General features: G+C 44.4%; 1 long non-coding RNA gene across 13 annotated transcripts in view; it reads left to right on the forward strand.

Annotated features, from left to right (window-relative positions):
• LOC138831465 (uncharacterized) overlaps nt 1-2,810 on the forward strand; it is a 44,221-nt gene extending 41,411 nt beyond the window's left edge. For all 13 annotated transcript variants that reach the window (XR_011373323.1, XR_011373318.1, XR_011373322.1 and 10 more), the window contains one exon: nt 956-2,810. This is a non-coding gene — a long non-coding RNA (uncharacterized lncRNA). The remainder of the gene's footprint in view (nt 1-955) is intronic.
• The last annotated feature ends 6,941 nt before the right edge of the window (nt 2,811-9,751 follow it).

Genomic DNA, 9,751 nt, shown 5'->3' on the forward strand with positions numbered 1-9,751 from the left:
AATGTTGAAAACTAATTTGTGTGTGGTAGTGGGCACTGAAACTTGAACTCAGGTTTTCATGCTCTGATTTAGCTTTTTAAAAAATTCAAGATTGGTGCTCTACCAACTTGAACCACACCTCTTCCTCTGTCTTTTTTGCTGATTAATTGGAGATAAGAGCCTCTCCAGTTGGTCTGCTCAGGCTTGCTTTGAACCTTGATCCTCAGATCTCAGCCTCTTGAGTATCTGGGATGACATGTGTGAGCCACAGGCACCAGACCTGACAAACTAATTTGAAAGTCTAAAATCTTCTGTGGGTCAAGCAAAACCGTCTGTGGGTACTAATCTGGGGGATCTATAGCACAATATAATATCATCATAATATTGTCTCTTTTAAACACACACACACACACACACACACACACACACACACACACACACACACACACAAGCGAAGGCAGAGAGACTCATGTGGATGAAATAATCATGGAGTTTTCTCCTTGATCTCTTTGCTACTCTACATTTGGCAATGGTCAAGGCTCTTAGTCTAGTTGCCTATGTTCTGCATTTGTGTATTTTCTGTCCCACTAAACTCTTCAAGAATCATTTCCAATGCAGTTTATGCCCAGTGTTTACTGGCAATAATCATAGTTCAAAGTGAGACATGCAGCTCAATTCTAACATGTTGAGGGAGCGACAGGCATGGGGTGACCAAACAACTCGAGCCCCCAAGCAGGAGAGAGACCCAGTCTGAGCAACAACCTTTTGCTGATGACCTCCTTCTGAACAGCAACAGCATATGATCATGCTTCTCTGCTTATGAAAATAGTACTGTTTGGGACCAAAATACACTTTCAGATAGGAAAAAGAATACAGTGTATTGAGCACTGTTAGAGGCAGGGCCTAGACCAGAGACTTCCCATGAGTTAGCTTTGCAATCACCCTGTGAGGTAAACATTATCTTTGTTCCCATTAGGTAGACCAGAAAACTGAAGAACAAGCAAACATTATCTCAAGATTTGTGATGCTGGAAAGGAGTAGAGACAGAAGGAATGAGTCAGCCTGATGCAGAAACCAATGTGGTTCCCCATCCCACGTGTCTGCTATCTTTGGAGCAGCGAAAGAGACGTGTGGTCACACGGTCACATGATCTTCTGGTCATGTAATTATGTGGTCTCCTTCCTGAAGATGTGGAGGAGAGATCAACAGAAAGCATCAGCTGACTTGTGCCAACTTTGTCTGTGAAACAAGATTAGGCAGGTGACCTATTCCAGGATTTAGGCAGCATGGATTCTGGAGCAAAATTCCATGGAAGGAATTTGGGGACTATATTTCTCAGTACTTGCCTCAGTCCTTGGTATTTCTTCATTTGACTCTCCTGGGAGTCTGGCCTCAAAGGGCATGCCCAAATCCCCCCTATGGCAAGAAAGAAGGGCCAGCATTGGACTTGTGCTTATGATATTACAGGATTATGAATGAATTAATGCATTAGGGAATGAATGAAATGATATAAACACATGGTAAATTGGTTCCAACTCTCCAGTGACATTTGACACATAAGCGAAGATTTCAAAGAGAAGCTTTTCCATTTTAAGCTTAAAATATAATCAGCAGAGCCAGGAGCCTGTGGCTCACCGCTGTCATCCTAACTACTCAGGAGGCTGAGATCTAAGGATCGCAGTTCAAAGCCAGCTTGGGTAGGAAAGCCTGTGAGACTCTTCTTTTTTAATTAACTACCAAAAGAAACCACCAGGGCTGGGAAGGTGGTTCAGTGGTAGAGCGCTTGCCTTGCATGCCTGAGGCTCTGGGTTCAATTCCTAAGCACAACATAAGCAAAAAGAAAAAAAGCCAGAAAGTGGCACTGTGGCTCAAGTGGTAGAGCGCTAGCCTTGAGCTGAAGAGCTGAGGGACAGCACCCAGGCCCAGAGTTCAGGCCCCATGACCGGACCCCCCCAAAAAATTTAACAAAAGAAACCACCAGAATTGGAGCTGTGACTCAAGTGGTAGAGTGCCAGCCTTGAGCAAAAAATAATTCAGAGACAGTGTCCAGGACTGGTACAAAAAGGAAAAGCAAGAAAACAAAACAAAACAACAAAAAAAACAACCAATAATAAGCAGAAAGCCCACAAGTGTGAAAACAAAGATTGGGTGAAAAAATCTTTTCACTGCTAACAAAGCAATTGTTCCCAGAGAAGGATAAATGAGTAGATAAATCTATTGGGAGCTTCTATTCTGGATGCTTGGGTCTCTGCAGAGAACAGAAACTTTAGAAGAAGAAAAAGTAAAGAAAGATGGAAAAGGAAGTAGGAGGCGGGCTTCACTCTGAAGCTACACCTCTTCCTCTTCCTCCCTGTCACTCTAATGCCTTCCTCCGAGTCCATTCATTCCCAGGACCTAGGTTTGCTCAGATAAGGGATTTGCAGAGAAAGAACTCTCCCTATCTCTCCCCTGAAGAAGAAAAGTTCTACCCACTTTCCTCTCTGCCAGTGTCCCAGATGTGATCTGCTTGACAAACAAAAATACACAGTGAATTTTTAAAAAGGGCAGTGGCAGCCCAAACAGCTATCTGTTCAACCCCAGAGAATTTTTCTCAGCCAGGGCTTGTTTTCTAAATTCCTCTTATCAATGATTGGCTCAGCAATTGGCCAGGTGATGCAGTTCTGGCGAATGAGGGAATGCATGTCAAGGGTGTAAGGGAGGAGGGGAGAAGTTTCCTGTCTCTGTGAAGCAACAGCAGACAATGTCTCCTAGAGCAAGGCCACCATCTTATTCCCAAAGATGGACTTAATATGTTGAATAGATATGCCAAAATAAACCATGATGCATCCCCACCCAGCTACTGTCTGCGTCTTATCTTGACACATCCCTCCTTCTGTACCTGCACGTGGTATATATCTGATGTTGTTTATTTAAATTCATTTGTGCCACAGGGTTCTGTTCATGGTAGCCAGAAGCCTCCAAAGTGATGAAACAACTCCTTTCCCCTCCATTCCACATGGATCCACTTCTTGGCCCTAAAAGTGTGGGTAGCAGGGCTATCACCAAAGACTGTGAACAACAGAAGTGGTACCAAAAAAAAAAAAAGGAGGAAAGTGATAAAGCAGCATTGGGGGGAGGGGTGCGGCTATGCTCTGAGCCTCTCTCTCAAATTGAGAAAATGGTGAGTCTTTCCAATTTTGTATTCCAAGACAAGTTCCAGGTAAGCCTCTAGCAGGGGACAAATCTTCATCACAATGGACAGAGCTCTCTGAAGGAATGACTGAAGAGCTTCCAGCAGCTCTGCTGTACCCACTGAATAGCCCGGAGTCTGTGAATCACTGTCTCCACATGATTTCTTCTCTTACTCATAGATGCAAAGGTTGAGGCAAGACTGGTCACGATTTTGCTTGAAATGTGTCCCCAAAGTGTCTGGTAGATACATTTTGTTTTTTCTACCTTAGGCCTGAGTAAATGAGCTGTGATTTGAGACCAGAGGTAGTAGCCCCATCAGACTGTTGGTGTGAGCTAGTGATAATCCTTGCATTGTTAAAGCAGTGTTCAAAAGAAGAGGAAGGAAGAAGAGTAGGTCCAGAGATCCTAGGATCCACAAAATCTAAGAAGTTTCTTGTCTGTGCTTCTTAGTGGATTAACTTTGTTGGTCCTGACTAATAGCCTACGTTCATCTGTCATAAGCAACCATCAAAGATAAATAAAGCCAGGTGCCAGTGCCTCACACCTGTAATCCTAGCTACTCAGGAAGCTGAGATCTGAGGGTCACAGTTCAGAGCCAGCCTAGGCTGGCATATCTTCCATAAACCACCAGAAAACCAGAAGTGGCACTGTGGCTCAAGTGGTAGAGCACTTGGCTTGAGCTGAAATGCTGAGGGACAGTGTTCAGGCCCAGAGTTCAAGCCCCACAACCGGCCAAAAAAAGAGATAAATGAAAGAGTCCTGTGTGCTGAAATGAAAGCAAAAATGTTAAGCAAAAATTGAAGAGGTCTGCACACACCATGAGTGGCCTAATTACTGTTGTGTTAAAATACTGGGGGAGAAAGAATTTATTAGATTCATCCAAATAAAATGTTGAAGTAAGCACTCAGGAATCTTAACAACGATCATCTCTGAGGTAAATGAGATGCCATAACATAGAGATGCAGAGAAAGCCTTGTCTTTTGTGTCAGTACTAGGATTTGAACTCAGGATCTTGCACTTTTTGTTTCTTTTGCTCAAAGTTGGCACTCTACCACTTGAGCCACAGGGCCACTTCATATTATGTAAACAATGCCTACTCTGTCTGTGGAGGAGGCTGTGTGACTCTGATAAAGTCACACACCTTATCTGGGCCTCATGTACTTACTTCTAAGGTTAAATGATTGCCTGGATCAGGTGTCATAAATGATTGGGCCATCAAGTATTAAAATGGCTAGACAGGTCAAGAGGTCTGGAACTAGAGAGCTCTGGGCAAGTGCAAAGCAAGGTGTATACTCATTCATATGTACACACACATATGCACACACATGCATGCATGCACAAACACACACACACACAAACCAATTTCTCATAGTATACTACTGAAGACGTATAAGGATCAATATTGGCTTGAAATGTGACTTAATGATAGAGTGCTTGCCTATCATGCATGAAGTCCTGGGTTCAATTCCTCAGTACCACATAAATAGAAAAGCCGGAAGTGGTGCCATGGCTCAAGTGGTAGCATGCTAGCCTTGATCAAAAGAAGCTCAGGGACAGTGTCCTAAGTTCAAGCCCCAGGACTGGCAAAAAAAGACCAATGTTATCAAAAAAATCTGGTGTCCCAGAGGAGCCAGAAACACATGTGAATTGCATGTGAAAATATCTCATTTTTAAGTCAGGCACCAGTGGCTCATGCCTGTAATCCTAGCTACTCAGGAGGCTGAGATCTGAGGACCATGATTCAAAGCCATCCTGAAAATTCATGAGACTCTCATCTCCAATTAACCAAAAGGCTGGAGGTAGACTTGAGGCTCAAGTGATAGAGCAGCAGCCCGGAGCACAAAAACTCAGGGACAGCACCCAAGCTCCAAGCTTAAGTTCCAGGAACAATTCGCTGGTACTAAACCAAACCCATCTAACAAGTCATCTACCTACAGGCTGCCTATAGCTACCTCTCACTAAACAGTCATTGTAAGCTGGGCACTGGTGGCTCAGGCCTGTAATCCAAGCTACTCAGGAAACTGAGATCTGAGGCTCAAGGTTCAAAGCTAGCCTAAGCAGGAAAATTTATAAGACTCTTATCTCCAATTTACACCAAAATGATGGGAGTGGAGCTATGGCTCATGTAGTAGAGTGCTAGCCTAAAGATCAATATCCAGGCCCTGAGTTCAATCCCCACTTACAGCCCCCCCAAAAAGTGATTGTGGATACTGGAAGTCCAAAGCATTGAAGCCCTGATGGAGATAAAGAACTCCATCTTCCAGAAAGTTCTAGCTTCACTAGCCCCCTCCACCAAAAGCTCACATTCCTTTTCCCACTGGTGTCTCCTCCTCCCCCAGACAAATGAGAGCTGGCAGAAGACCCTTGGGATAAAAATTCTGAGCAAAGCCAAGCATGGGTGGCTCACACTTTTAATCTGAGCTGAGATCTGATGATCTTAGTTCAAAGCCCAGGTTAGAAAAAAGCCTGTCATATGACCATATAATATGATGCTAAGTGAAATTAACTCCGCCTCCCCCCCCCCAAGATAGGGAAACAAGAGGTTTTATCTTTCTTGCTGTTATTTTAATGTATGTATAATGTACTATGTGATTTTTTTGTTTGTTTTGTCTGTTCTTTCCCCATTGGTATAACCCCTGGTTCATTGATTGTAGTGCCCTGCATCTTGTATATACAATTTTCTAATTTGGGGAAGGGAAGGGAAATAACAAAATGCTGAAATAAAGATACAGGTTGACCCATTGTGACAATGAGGTGTACAAGAAATTGTGTTGAAAATGAAGTTTACAACTTCTGGGGGGGGTGGGAGGAGTGGGCCGGTAGGGAGGGAAGGGATGGTATGGGAAAAACAGAGGAGGAAGTAACAATGCTTCCATGGGAAATGTACTCATTACCTTACTCATGTAACTGTAACCCTCTGTACAGTATCTTTACAAAAATATATTAAATAAATAAAGTTTTCATAATATATATTTGAATATATATCTGTATATATACATATACATGTATTTGTACATATGTATATACACATATATACAGATATAAATACATATGTGTATATATATATCTGAAAGCGGAGCTTTGGCTCAAATGGTAAGGCACCAGCTGCCTGGAGCACAGGAAAATCTAAAGGATAACACCTAGGCACTGAGTTCAAGCCCCAATACTGGGGCACCCACAAAAGGAGGAAGAGGGAAGTCATCGGGAGCCTCTTTGTACCCTCAGGGAGCAGAAGGGACAGAAGCTTTCCTTGCCCACAGACAATTCCCTGATGTGGAGAGGTAGCTCTCTTTCCCCATCCCCCCTGTCCAGGCGATGGGTACCTCCTTTCAGTCCCCATAACCAACATCTTGCCATTTTTTCCCCAAGTGATTTCCCCCACCCCAACCTTCCATTTAAAAGCCACACACCCCTCCTCCAGGCGACCCTGACAACCAGGCTCAATGTTCATTTTTTAGGGGGGGGAAGTCCTGTCGTGGGACCTGAACTCTGGGCCTGGGCACTGTCCCTTAGCTCTTCAGCTCAAGGCTAGCACTTTACCACTTGCCCCACAGCACCACTTCCAGCTTTTTTCTTTTTGCTTATGTGGTGCTGAGGAATCAAACCCAGGGCCTCAGGCAAGCACTCTATCACTGAGCCACCTTCCCAGCCCTCAATGTTCATTTTTGCCATGGCTGGGAGCCACACTGTGTTCCCTGGTGACAATACTAAGGTGAATGGAATACTGAAAATGTTGACGGTGGGCATGTCTGTGTGCACATGCATGCTAGGAACAGCTATCACTGGTGGGGCGGGCAGAATTGTCAGCCTTTGCATCCCAGTTATAAAGAAACACGCCATACAGAGAACTGGAAGGAGAAAATGGCCTCGTTCTGTATCCAGTCAGGGCCCCCTCAGTCCATGCAGGAATCAGCTACACCCTGCACTGAAAGCTGCCCATCTGCTAGCACCAGACTCCTTGCCACCTGTGTGCCATAGCTTGAAGCCTAAGCATCAGTCACTCAAACAATCTCCCAGAACTCTCTGCACCCCTCCCTCTCACTCAGAATCCCCTTCCCTGGAAGGAGGGCACACTTCCATATTTAATTAGAAGACTTTGGATGTTCTACAGTGTCTATTTGTGCAAGACACTGTTGAAAATGAACTTTATTCTAGAACTCTTGACAGAACCGCTGGCAATGCCTTCCAGTGAATCCACATGGCCAGTCCTAGAAGGAATAAGACATTTTACTGACTGAGCACCTTCTATCAGTCAGACATGATGCTGAACTTTTTCCCTACTTCAAATGCTTGAGATCTCTCAAACCAGCATGTTGTCAACCAAAGACACTGACACAGACAGGTGGAGAGCCCTGGCTTTCCTCCCTCTGCTCCTCCACCTCACATTGGCTAGAAGTTGGGCCTGAGATAACAACAGTGAACTATTCGATGTGAGATGCTTGAGAAGATGGCTAGCACCAAGGCTGCTTTTATGGCACCATCATAACGGGGAAATCTGGGAAAAGTAAATCATCAGCAGAGTTCCTCCCATGAGACACTTGAGAAAAGGAAACAGGTGTTCAGAGAGATGCTTCAATTTGAGGAAAATAGGAAAAAAATCATGATAAAATCACCTTAAAATTTTTTTGGTGTCAGTACTGAGGCTTGAACTCAGGACCTGGATGTTGTGTCTCAGCTTTTTCACTCAAAGCTTGTGCTCTACCACTAGCTCCACGAGCCACACAGCTCCACTTCTGGCTTTCTGGGTGATTCATTAGAGATTTTTAAGTCTCTCAGACTTTCTTGCCCTACACTGGCTTTGAACTACAATCCTCACATCTCAGCCTCCTGAGTAGCTCAGATGACAGACACGAGTCATGGGCTCATGGAGAAGATGTCATTGGAAGAGGATTTTCCCAAAGGGAATCAGGAGACCATTGTGAAGCAGGTCTTAGGCAGAACACCAGCCACTGATGGGAAGGTAAATTCGGGCCACCTCTGCGTTCTCATCTAGAACAAGACTGGCTGCCAAGATGACTCAAAATGCCTTCCAAGGCTTTCTTTTTACGTACTTTTCTGGCCCTTGGACTATGTATCTGCATTCTTGAGTTTCCTTCCAATTAGTAATATGGCTCCTGTCACACAGTCTCTCCACCCAACTCCTATAGAAGATTTCCCATGAACCAGCTTCCCTCACCTAGCAAGAAACCAACACCAGCTGCTCAATAGAGGCTCCACCCCCACATTCCTGCTTTCTGCAGAAAATGGCTGTAGAGATATGCAGATGTTAGTGTCCTGAATTGCAATTCTGAAGATCCCAAACAAACCCCTTTCTTCTTTTGCAAATAATAGTAACAACAACAACCCTATACACAGCTTTTACATAACAAAGTCAAACCCAGGACCCAGGACTCCAAAGTATGGGTCAGGATCACTTTATAGGAAAATATTCTCACATCTGTGGGGAAACAAAATGAGAGACCAAGATGGAGTTCTCAGTAAACACGTGAACGCAGGGAGAACAGATGCATATCATTCCCCAGACACAGAGTTCATTTCTTTGGGATATCCTTTCAGGGGGTCTGTTTGTGACTGAAAAGATCTGAGGTTCCTTATCATTTGTTCTTTTTTTTCTTTTAATGAATGAATCATGGTAGTTCCTATTTAAGCCCCCTAAAAGTTCTCATTCAGAAGGTTTAATCCCAGCTGGTAAAAGGGCTTTGGGGTCTGAAGAAACGTGGGTGTTGATCCGCTAGTGTCCAGCAGAGGGCACCCACATCCACACACTCAGCAGCAACAAAGGGAATGAAGTGGGCAATCACAGCTTTCAGACAGACAGCCCCATCCTTACCAGGTCATGGTCAGACTTCAGTGGGGACTGGAAAACACCAAGGAATAGAAAGAGCTTTTGAAAAGCAAAGCTCATTTTCACATGCCTGTGGGTTTCCAAGTGAAGCCACCATCACCCCTACTGCCCTCTCCAGATGGAGACTGCAAAGCCAAGACCTCTTCTGCCTGCATGGCACCATGGCTGCCCCATTTCTGGCAACTCTAGGGGGATCGCTGACACTGGTGGACAGAGATTTCTCTGTATCCAATCACAGGCCTCCTGGGAATTAGTCTCAGAGACCATTACCACCTAGTGGGTGCTGAAGTATGTTCTCATTAGACTCAATATGTTATTTAGTTAATTAAATGCTCTCCTTTTGATGACATTAATTAGACCTACTGCTAACTCCTCAGAAACCAAAATCAAAACAAAAAGGGAAAACTTTGCTTCTAACCCAAGAAGGCTCAGTGGAGCCAAAGAGAAGTCATTCTCTCTCTCTTTATCTTTGTCTCTATCTCTGTCTTTCCTTCTATCTCTGTCTGTCTGTCTGTCTGTCTGTCTGTCCGTCCCTCTCTCTGTCTCTCTGTCTCTCTCTGTCTCTCTCTGTCTCTCTCTGTCTCTCTGTCTCTCTGTCTCTCTGTCTCTGTCTCTGTCTCTGTCTCTGTCTCTGTCTCTGTCTCTGTCTCTCTCTCTCTCTCTCTCTCTCTCTCTCTCTCTCTCTCTCTCTTAGACAGAATTAGTTCAAATGGGGCCAGAGCCAGGTGCTAGTGGCTCACACCTGTAATCCTAGCT

This window comes from Dipodomys merriami, unplaced genomic scaffold (assembly GCF_024711535.1).
Source record: "Dipodomys merriami isolate MVZ:Mamm:240054 unplaced genomic scaffold, mDipMer1.0.p SCAF_1979, whole genome shotgun sequence".
Lineage (NCBI taxonomy): Eukaryota > Metazoa > Chordata > Mammalia > Rodentia > Heteromyidae > Dipodomys > Dipodomys merriami.